The following is a 12,361-nucleotide window of genomic DNA, read 5'->3' as shown; positions in this document are numbered from 1 at the left end:
AAATGAAGGAAGCACAACAATTGAGGAATAATTCTCATGAAAATCAGTATCCATTTTGAGTTTTATTCCAAAACCAATTTAAAAAGTTCTGATCAACAAAGAATGAAATTAAGTTTCAATTTTTTTTCTTTTCTTTTTCTTCACTGAAACTAATCAAATCATACAAACATCGACCGTATTCTATCCGAGAACATGTGTAGTCAATCTATTCAAATCCATCCCACTACAGTACTACCATTTCAATATTCATGAACCCTTCATTTTGTACAATCAATCTCCCTTTCTATCGAGAGAACATGTGTAGTGGTAGTCGGAATAGATTCGAATTCGAACCAAAGCACAATGGTTGTCGCCAGTTCTGGTTCTCATCGATTATTACTCTCTTCGCCATGGGTTTTCCTCGATTATTACTATTCTTGTCATCGGTTCTCAAAAGCCGGTTTAGATTGGTGTGATTGGTGTTCGCGGTGGAGGATTTGGCAATGTTGCAGCAAGGAGGAGTGCACCTGGAGGGGTTGTGGGCAGGAGGAATGGTCTTAGGTTTTTATATGTTTGAAGGGTATTTGTGTCATTTTGACACAAGAGGGTAAATACGTAATTAAATTTTCAGGTTGGGTAAATATGTAATTAGGGATTCAAGTAGGGGGATATATGTAATAATCCCTATTATTTATATACTATTAATTTGAAACATTTGTGTGCATATTTAGTGGTAAATTGTGCTTAAATGGTTGTACCTTAATCAAATATAGGTTGTAAGTTGTGCTTAAGTGGTTGTACCTTAATCAAATAATAATGGTTTCATTACCTTACCAATTCAATCTGTTTTGTATGCATGTATGGTTGTAAATTGTGCTTAAGTTGTTGTACCCTAATCAAATAATGGTTTCATTATCTTACCATATTCAATCGATTTGATCCATTCAAAGGTGTGTTGTTTTATTTATTAATTATTATTATTATTTATAATAATCTAATTAATTTAGCCAAAATCTTGTATAAATATAATTTAAAACATATGATGCAATAGTTGTTGTAATGTATGCATTATGGTTTGTATAATGGTAATGATATATATTATATATAGATTACAATAAACCTGTCAAACGAGAAAAACTGACACGGGTTCATCGTAACGCGCGAGTCCTAGATCAACTTAGTTATTTTATTCTATGTTTTACGTTTCGACATTTCGGTTTAATTTCTTCGAATTATGTAAGACCATTAGTCCAGTTTATAAGATTATCGTATAAATTCCGACTATAATTGTGTATTAACGATCACAAATACACTTGAAATTAGGAGTTTGTTAAAACATTTTAATAAATAAAACGTTCTAACGTTTTATAAATTCGCCGTTTAATACGTGACAACGAAACTATTCGCGGAAGCTTAATTCTTGATCATGTTCGGTTCTTTGTCAGGCTTGATCATCCTCTGGTATATCTAGCACACCTACATTTCATAAAACACGAAACGAGTTAGTCACCTGGCATTTAAAACATGCAAACCGCAAGTTTTAGCAACAATTTCAGCGAGACTAACCCGTCGCGTGACGGGAGGGGGGTTTGGTGTCGCGCGACGCGACAATGGTTGCGGGCCGCGACCACGTTGCCTATTCTTGTCGTGTGACGCGATCAAGGCAATTCGACAGAAAGGTTTGGTGCTGGTGCTGCATATTACCAGCAAACCACATTTCGACTAAAATGATCATAACTCGATCATTTTTGATCCGTTTTTATCACGTTTCTTCCTACGTGATCGTAATTCGATTCTCCATGACATGGAGTTAAAATCAGACTTCCGGATTAATAAATTTTTGAGACTTTTAAGCCTGCGGCTTAATATATTTTTACAACTTTTATTGACCCGTTCATGATTTTATCAAACAACTTATTTGTCGCATTCCAATGATCATGAACTTTATGTTGTAATTGTTTTCTATTGTATTAGGTTCAATTTACGGGTTTATATGCATATTTAACCCGTTTTTGCTTCTATACTTATTTTGACCCGTTAAGGGTATTTAAGTACATTTTAAACACGAATCGCTTTCATTCGTTTCTAGCTTCATATTTCCACATTTCTTATCAAGTAATCTTCCACCACAACTATATTTGTGGTGGATTTAATGTGGAGATCTATATATTACGAGTTATACCCCTCGGATTATCATTTTACGGCAAAGACTCATATAGAGGCATTTGACCATAAATTTACATCTTTCGCTTTCTATACTTATTCGAAGTATTTGTTTTATCATAAAACTCATTTCTAAACAACCTTTAAGGGTCGTTCGCTTAATTTAGCTTAAAAGGGCATTTTGGTCCGTTTTAGCCTTCCATTTACGATGAAGGATTTTTGAAAGCCTGTTTGACCAAAATCCCTCTTTTTAGCTATGATTTTGTTTGAAAAGTCATTATGTTTTCTAATCACAATGACCATTACTTGAATCATTCGGTTTACTTATTTAAGTAACCAAATGTCTATTTTGACTTCATTTAACTCTCAATGAACCTTTCGTTCCAATTGAATATATATACCTGGCTCGGATCAATATATTGACCTGTTTTAATACCTTGCTTTAATAACAACTACTTAATAGTGATGCAAGTTATCTTTCCCCTATTTACTCCTGTGAGCATAAGACTCGACAAAATTCATTACTCGATATTGTTCAAATGGTGATATTTTCACCATTTGACCCATGTGGTCTAAATGACCGTTTATCTTTGCGAGACGGGATTTATTATCATCTCGTCTACATGACTCGCTTCGGTTTACACCGTACTGTCATTTTTATTTATAAACCATTTCTTAACTTTATGTCTTACTGTCACACCCCGAAATTATCAGAGCTGGCGTGACTGGACTAGTATCTTCATTGCACAGCGGAAGCAAATAAGCATAAACTTTCTAGAAATTGAACGCCCGCTAAGTACTCGACTCCACGTGGTTCTCCTATTCCAACCGTGCCATAACTTTGAAATGTGACCTGAGAAAGAAACATGCGGAAAAGTCAACATAAAGTTGAGCGAGTTCATAGTTTGTTTGTAAAAGATTTGAAATAAATCTTTTGAATAACCGGTTTGTGAAATAATATTGAGAAAACGAATTTAGAAATCATTTTCTTGCCAAGTTACATGGAAACTTTGTATTTGTGACGCATTATGTTCGTAAAACCATGTATTGAAAACTCTTGAATTTGTAAAGTCCATATAATCGTCAATGCCCACCCTGACTTTGACTCCATGCCCGAATAATCCTATGCCTTGAATTTGTATAAAACATGGTATTTAATTTGTATAAATCAAGTATTTCTGTAAATATGTATGTCCCTGGTATGTCGTAATAAGGAAAAAGAGATCACCAATGGGTTGCAAAGCCAATGGTATGTGTGGAATGATGCAGGAAAACTCAAACCTAGCAAATTTGTTGCCGGGCTTCGGCTGTAAAACACAGTCACCTCTATGGGCCGCCTCGACCTCACGGGTGTGGGCTCGCTACACCCAAATAGATCTATCACTCTTGTGTCCCTCGGTCCTAACAACGAGGATTAATGGCCTTAAGTGTTGTACCCACCCCTCACATGATCTAGTAGTAAACCCTCCCTACGCTAACCATACCATGTAAATAAATGTTTGTAATAATTGTCGCATGCATTTCACCCCCGAAGTATAAAACTGAAACAGTAAAGAGAAAAGGGGGAACATGAACTCACCTAGATTGTCTTGTGCAAAGCTAGCTAATTACGACTTCGTGATGTCTTTTCTTTACTTGCTAGCGTGCATTCTACAATATTCCTAACACAGAATATCTTATAAGTTTCTAAATAAACGTAGTAACTAAACTACGTGTCACCGAGCTCTACCGAACCGTTAATTGAACGATTCGATGGTAACTGGTTAACTTAATGAAAATGGCTAAGTTATACGCGTTACGTCTCGTTTGATACCGTTAATAACTTACTAAGTCTAGAAAGTACTTAGTTTTTGAGAAATTCGACATATATAAATATTTATACAAGAATATCAATATATCGACAAAATAATGTTAGCCGCCCCGAGAAGTCGTACGCGTATAAAAAAGGTTGTTTATATGAAAATAGCATATAACAAACTCGTACGTTGAAATGTATGTTACATAATGTGCCGTTTAGGCATTTGAAATAAATATAAAAAGTTATATTTATTTTATAAAATCATCATCGAGTTGATGGATGTTTGAAATAAATAGATAAGTTATATCTATTTTTATAAAAGGGTACGAGCCGCTTGATGTTTAAAATAAATATACAAGCTATATTTATTTTAATAAAAGAATCGTCGTGTTGTTTGATATCCGAAATAAATATATGAATTACATTTATTTTATAAAAGAAGTCGTATTGTTTGTTATTCGAAATAAATGTATCAACTATATTTATTTTAATAAAACGAAGTCATGTCGTTTGGCATTTGAAATAAATATAAACTATATTTATTTTTATGAAACGGTTTCATATTGTTCGATGATTGTTATAAAACGGTTTCGTATTGCTTGATACTTGAAAGAATTGTCAAAAATAATAAAAGAATTGAAAATATTATGTCCAAATTGTCGCTTTCGTGATGCTGTGAAGTGTCGTCGATTTTCGTATTTGTTTTACTAAAAGATTATTTGAATCCGATGTTATATTTCATAATAAAATGCGTTGTTTTACGGATTTTATCGAAAAACGGGCAGAATTTCCTCTGTTTTTGGACGGCCCCGACAACACAAGTTGTCGTTATTTTATCAAGATTCAACAATTTATTCAACAATCTTTACGTATGGTCAATTTATATAAACAATGTAGTAAATAAATCTATGTGACCTTTAACTAATAACTCGTCAATTTATTCGGTTCGAGCTCGTTTCACGAAATAAATGGAGACTTTATAATTAACGTAAATATTTATTCGCGTCACTAATAATCGTTACCAAGTCTTTTGTGCCGCTTTTGTTGACTGAGTTGACCGAATCGACCGGGTTGACTCGCTGAGTTAACCAGGTTTGACCGAGTTGAATCGGTTTGACCGAGTCAACCCGAACCACGAACCGAACCGTCTTGATCTAGCCGCTTGACTCGAACCGTCTGACCCCAACCGACTGAGTTGACCGGCTACTGTTGACTGAGTTGACTCGTACCGAGCCGAATCAGACACGAACCTCCACTGAGCTAACCGAACCCGATCTGAGACGAGACTGAACCTGAAAACCCGAACCCATCTGTGACCCGAGACCTCTTAACAGAAACCCAAACCAAAATAACTTGAACCAAGACCCGTAACCTGAACATTTGAGCCGAACTCGAATCAAACCCGCTTAAACCCAGAACTGAACATCTTCAGCATCATCGGAAATTCGTCGGACCAAACGGATCCACCGGACCGAGACAAGGACCGCCGGTCCGAGTCTCCGACCGCCGCCGGCGTCGCCGGCTCCTCTTCTCGTTCTCCGATCTCTTTCGTTCTTCTCTTTCTTTCCGTTTCTCTGTGTAGCACCGCCACACGCCACCACCATCGTCGGAGCTCCGCCCCCGGTCAAAAGGTCGCCGTAAAACCGGTGTCTTTCTCTCTTCTCTCTCACTTCTAGTCTCTCTCTCATCTCTGTCTGCTTGTTATCGTCGCCGCACCACCACCAGACGGTGGTGGTGGTGCTCGTTTTCTGGATCGAAAAGGGGTGGGGGGGTCGTCGGCCGGTGTCCGGCTCCAGTTGTGGTGACCATCAGACCGAGAGGGAGAGGGAAAAAGGTTTGTTTGCTGGTGAATGATATCGAGAAAGAGTGAGAATGAAGATGGAGAATCAGTGTATAGTAATGAAGGGAAAGTAAGGGGGTGTTTGGATGAGAGGGCATTTTAATGTGTTGTCTTGGATTGCAGAGATAAAGAAAAAGAAAGAGATCGAAGGTTTTTATCTTTTGTCTTTTGCCTTTTATGTATTCATGTTACATTCAGGTTACTTGTTTCTTACCCAGGTTAACACTCAACATGTGACTGATGAGTTGTTTAACAGCATGGGTGTTCTTTGGAAATGGCATGGACTCCAAAAATAATATTAAAATATCTAGAGATGTTTCCCAACTACATGGAATTTGGTTCTAATCCAAGTGTGGTTTTGATCTTGTTTAGCCATTTGCTAACCATTTAACTGAGTATATGTATAAGGTAAACATGACTAGTCTATACAATATCTACTCCAAACTACATAGTTTGGTAAAAGATTATAAGTGTTGGTGTTAAAATGTGATTAAAAATAGCATTTACGCGGTGAATAGAAAAAAAGTAAAAAAAAAAAAAAGATACATTTATGTTCGTATTATTAAGTTTGATCTAAGATTCACACCAAAACATATAACAATGCCATAAATTTTAAGGTTCTAGGCATATCTGAACGTGTCTGCGTTTTGTGTCGTTCGGAAGCACGATAAATTTGTAAAACTAAATTTACAAACACAAAATACTCGTATAAGATTCGTACTTGTCGGCGTTGACAGTATTCCGTTCGGTTTCTATTAGCTGTCGTTTTGAAGTTTAACAGGTTTCTCTGTAAACCACCGTTCGCGCACTGTAAAGTCGTATAGACGTTCCTAGGCACTCCAAAGGCCTAATTAAGTTAATTTTTGCTGTAAACACTATTTATTACCGTGTTAATCACCTGTTAATCACGTAATTAAGAACCGTAAATCACCGGTTGTCACACTTACGGCATAAAGTGTCTTTCAAAAACTAACGGTTATCCTCAACGAGTGACCGAATTACCGTCTTACCCTTATTATTTGTATTGGTTTACCTTATAAGGTAATCACTCAAAACTCGTTATTTATTAGTCATTGCATGACTAAATAATCTTATTAACTCTTTTTAACCATTCAACATGGTTTATCATTATTGTCTTTTGTTCTGAACCGCACATTTCGTGTCGAAACATCATAATTCAAATATGACTTTTTATTATTTATAACCTATAAAACCAATAGGTATTAAATAAAAGGTGTAAGCTTTGACTTACCTAGCATCCAGATTATGCTTTTCCTTCATTCTTGATTCGTTTGACCCGCTTTCTTCCCAAGCTTTCACCTAGCTTGTCAAGCGTCAACTATCATTGAAATTTGTAAGATGGTTAGATTAGTCAAAATCATTCACGACTATTCCATCATACGATTCTAATGTCGAATTTATCATTCGATCATATCATTGGTCAGTTTGACTTTTTTTTAAGTCAACTGCCTATTACCATAAATAATTTCACGAAATAGCTCAACTATTCGTTTAATTACTTGGTCAATTATCCGGTAAGCATAATTCTTATGCTACCGTCTTTAACCATGTTATTTACCAAGTTCTTGTAATCATAAGTTACCGAATTAATACTTGATGATATTAAACATCATTTTATATGAACATATCATCAATTTTTATCATATCATACTAAACTCACAATTTGTTCAAGTATTTCCTGTTTACTATCATATATGATGATTCTAATCATAACTATACCATCAAATTCATCTTATGATTAATACCCACTTATCCTAGTGTGGTAATTCATCAAATCATTCAATTTATAACATCATATGTAAAATTCTCACTTAGGGTTTTGTTTCTAAGCAAGTATACATCACTAATTCAATCATAGCTTCAATAATTCATTCATGATTCGTGATTATGATGATTATTCATATTTCACAACTTCTTAAATCATCAAAATTTGACATACCTCATGATCCCCTAGCTTGGGTGATCATTAATTCACGTTCAATTGTGAATTTGGACTTAGTTTGAGCCTTCAATTTGATGAAAAGGTTGAAACTAGGGTTTTGGCTCCTGGGGATCTCTCCTGGTCGATACAGAACACCCAGAACACACACATTATGTGTGTTTTATTTTGTTCATTTTCTTTTATACTACAAGTTTCAAGTTATCCGAATATGGCCCCTCATGTTTGGTTAGTTATTTAGTAGGCTACAACCTACTTATTACTAACAATATTTCCACTCCTTGACTAGGTTAAACATTCCTAGTTAAATTAGTGGGTTCGGGGAATTGACGACTCAGTTTATTTTAAGTCCCGTTAACTCGGGTCTTTTATAAACTTTATTTTCTCAAAAGCTTTCATTAAACTTTTATTTAATATTAGGTTTATTTAATTAAAATCCTAATATTTACCGGGTTAATTTTACCACTAACGGTACTTTATCCGTCTTTTAGTATTAACGTGGTTTGTTTTCCAAACCCGTTTTTGGGGTGTTACAAGTCTATCCCCCTCAAAGAGGTTTCGTCCTCGAAACCTTTTCTTACATAATTCATTGAGTTTAAACTCAATACACTTGATCTCGATAATCAATTCAGTATTGCTCATATTTTAACCAATTGTTAGCATTACCATAAAAATATGGTAATATCTTTTTGGTTACTAAACATGTATGTATTTCATGCGAAATAATGCAACTTGAAATAACATAATCTAGTTATTTCCACCAGTTTAATTAACTTAGCGGAATCCATCGCTGTTAGACTATCGAATTCTTCATGAATTCGTTAACTTAATCCGTTTAAAGGTTTTTAGTGAAATCTTTCACTTTCAACAAACAAACTCTTTTGTTTGTGAACTTATAGCCTTATGGTCCCTCAAAATAGGTGATCAATATTTTCTGTTAGTGAGATCTCATGGACCTTTGTTGTTTACTTGATCGAGTCGCCAATTTGGCCACTTGATCATGTAAATTTATTGATTTTATTTATTCCACGCTATTCTCATAATAAATAGCGTATTATCCAAATTCTCAATTTGAATTTCGACCTTTACCGGTCTCACTAAGTAGACTTATTAGTCCAGTTACTTTATACCCATCACTTGGGCTATAATGTGATTATACTTCACATTACTTTTCTTGACCGTGATCGTGTCACGTCAGGTTTAGGTTTATTTCAACCTTTCATTTTCGAAATATCTCCTTTCGAATATAATGTCTCGCACCTATCAGTGTCAAGACCTGTATCTTTAATATTTACTATTTAAATTCCTATCAGAATTCATATTTATAAAAACGTTATCTCTTACTAAAACTGAAGTTTTAGTTTAGCATCTTTTCATTAACTTTTGTCAATTATCCATACCAGGATATTGACAGTTAAGAATTTATTCTTTTTACGGTCTTTGTTTTACGCGGGGATTCTCAACTGGTTTCCTCGCTTTGTCTAATTAACCCATAGGTTCTATCACTTAGCCTCGTGGGCTATTTCTTTAGGCTTTTACCTTGTTAAGGTAAGGCCCTTTATAGTTCATTTCTTTTTATTTATGACCCCAAGGGTCATTTTGGTCCTGTAGACCTTTACGTTATTTATAACCCGAAGGTTATGTTGATCCCGTAGATCATTTCTTACTCATTTCATTTTTTTTAAATACATGTTTGGTGTCAAGGCACCATATTTATATTTGGAAATCATTTGGGTTCAAGTTTAAGATCCGTTAACCTTGACTGTAGTTCGTAACTACAATCGTTTTATTTCGGATCATTATCCCGACTCTATGACTTCTCGCGTCATTTATGCGTCCGTTCGTCTTATGCTCACCGTTATCCGGTTTACGCTTACTTATGCCATCCGGCATTATATCATATTCAATCCGTTTGACTTGTTAATGTGAAATCCATCACTTATAAACAATCAAACTTTATTCTTTATTTAACCCGTTCAACCTCAAATAGTTGAACATATTTATTTAAAATTTCTATTTACGAAATTTTGTAGTCTTTTAGTCATAACACATAATCCGAGTCCTTTGACTTTCAACCCACATTCCCGTCTCTCAGTTTACGCATGTGTTTAAATTCCTACCCATCAACCGGGTGATTTACTGAAGTCATTATTAATGCAACCCTTTGGGTATGCATTTAAACTTCATTTTGACTTGTTTGGTTTTCTTAGAGAAATCCATCGCTTTGTTTAACCAAACCTTTATTCTTTATGTGACCATGCTTGATGGTCTTTTTAATTTTTGAATGATGATTATTATCATCATCCTTTCTTTACTACGACCAAGTCAATGACTTCGATCGTCTTTTGTATGGGCATTACCTTCGTTTCTATGACCCTGCGGTTCATTTATACTTTGGTTTTATATGCCCCTTGTTGTCAACCATGGCTCTTTCGTCCAAAATGACTTATTTCACGAATTCCCTTGGGTCATTTATTTCTATGCGCGCCATACATCGTTTTTATGGTTCCCTCGAAAACCATTTATACGAGTATGCCCATAAAATTTCTTGACCCCAAGGTTCTTTTAACTTTTTATTCGTCTCGACCTTACCACATCGGACATAACTGTGCTCATTATAAGAAGCTCATGGTATCATGTGTTCACTACTTACTTAGCTAGAGTAAGCGATCAACACATGGTACGCATAACCTTATTATAATTACCACATCACGTCCCATGTAAGTAATCTCTTGATTTATTTAAATTGGTAAAACTTTATTTAATTGCCTATTAACAATTATTAGTTTTACCCGTTTTATCTTTGAACATATACAATGTTCCTTTTTATAACCATTTATACAATCACATTCGTTGATGTGATCATTACCTTTTTCAATTTAATCTTTATTGAGAATACTTTCTTGAATGATTACTTTCGTCCAAGTTTATATTTAAACTAAATTCAGTTATTGTCTTATTATTCACGACTGTGAATAATACGTATCTTTACTGAATTTCTCTTGGAAACGTCATCCTGGATAGGTAATCTATCCAGGTTTTCCAAGTTTCATATTCTATATGCAACTGTTATTCACTATCTGTTTGTTGCATATTACTATTTATACTATAAATTTAAAACGTGTACCTTGTAGATACTTGCTCTTATAACTCTCCTTGTTGTTCGATCTCTCATTCGAGACCATTTCCTGATTTATGTCTTCAACATGTATGACTTACTAGTCATACTTCGGACCATATCTTCATCGTATCGATAGATCCTTAGACTCTCGTCATCTTTAGATGCAAGGATCCTTTAATTTAAAACGTCTACAAATGTTAGTGAGGTTGACATTTATAAGCGCCCATACTATAATACAAGGCTTTTTACGACACGTGTTAACACACGTAATTCATTTAACTATATTGGTCTTTTATCGCTTTCTTTGGATAACGTGTTTTACACGATAACCTTATGTGTTGTTTTCAACACTTTACATGCTAGACCGTTAATGTACAGAATTACTTACAGGATTTTGCGATCAAGTCTCGAACCGAACACCTTACTCCCTAACATGGAGCTCTGATACCAACTTGTAAGACCCTTAGTCCATTTTATAAGATTATCATATAAATTCCGACTATAATTGTGTATTAACAATCACAAATACACTTGAAATTAGGAGTTTGTTAAAACATTTTAATAAATAAAACGTTCTAACGTTTTATATGTAAATTCGCCGTTTAATACGTGACAACAAAACTATTCGCGGAAGCTTAATTCTTGATCGTGTTCGGTTCTTTGTCGGGCTTGGTCGTCCTCCGGTATATCTAGCACAGCTACGTTTCATAAAACATGAAATGAGTTAGTCACTTGGCATTTAAAACATGCCTAAACAAGTGCGCGAGTCAAAAAGATGCAAACCCCAAGTTTCAGCAAGAATTCAGAGAGACTAACCCGTCGTTTGCAGCGACGGGATGAGGTTTTGGTTCCGCGCGACGCGACAATGGTTGCGGGCCGCGACCGCGTTGCCTATTCTTGTCGCGTGACGCGAGCAAGGCAATTTGACAGAAAGGTTTGGTGCTGGTGCTACATATTACCAACAAACCACATTTCGACTAAAATGATCATAACTCGATCATTTTTTATCCGTTTTTCGTCACGTTTCTTCCTACGTTATCGTAATTCGATTCTCCATCACATGGAGTTGAAATCCGACTTCCGGATTAATAAATTTTTGAGACTTTTAAGCCTGCGGCTTAATATATTTTTACAACTTTTATTGACCCGTTCATGATTTTATCAAACAACTTATTTGTCTCATTCCAATGATCATGAACTTTTGTTGTAATTGTTTTCTATTGTATTAGGTTCAATTTACGGTTTTATACGCAAATTTAACCCGTTTTTTCTTATATACTTATTTTGACCCGTTAAGGGTATTGAAGTACATTTTAAACACGAATCGCTTTCATTCGTTTCTAGATTCATATTTCCACATTTCTTATCAAGTAATATTCCACCACAACTATATTTGTGGTGGATTTAATGTGGAGATCTATATATTCCGAGTTATACCCCTCGGATTATCATTTTACGGCAAAGACTCATATAGAGTCATTTGACCATAAATTTACATCT

At 35.0% G+C, this 12,361-nt stretch overlaps 1 long non-coding RNA gene across 1 annotated transcript; it reads right to left on the bottom strand.

Annotated features, from left to right (window-relative positions):
- Positions 1-1,228: 1,228 nt before the first annotated feature.
- LOC118483731 lies at positions 1,229-5,952 on the bottom strand. Its single transcript, XR_004871270.1, has 2 exons — positions 4,963-5,952; positions 1,229-2,995 (listed from the first exon to the last, which is right to left on the bottom strand). It is a non-coding gene; the product is annotated as an uncharacterized LOC118483731 (long non-coding RNA).
- Between the last annotated feature and the right edge of the window lie 6,409 nt (positions 5,953-12,361).

The sequence above is a fragment of the Helianthus annuus genome, chromosome 11 (assembly GCF_002127325.2).
Source record: "Helianthus annuus cultivar XRQ/B chromosome 11, HanXRQr2.0-SUNRISE, whole genome shotgun sequence".
Classification (NCBI taxonomy): Eukaryota; Viridiplantae; Streptophyta; class Magnoliopsida; order Asterales; family Asteraceae; genus Helianthus; species Helianthus annuus.
Note: the sequence above shows the minus strand (reverse complement) of the source record. Positions and strands in the feature narration are given on the sequence as shown.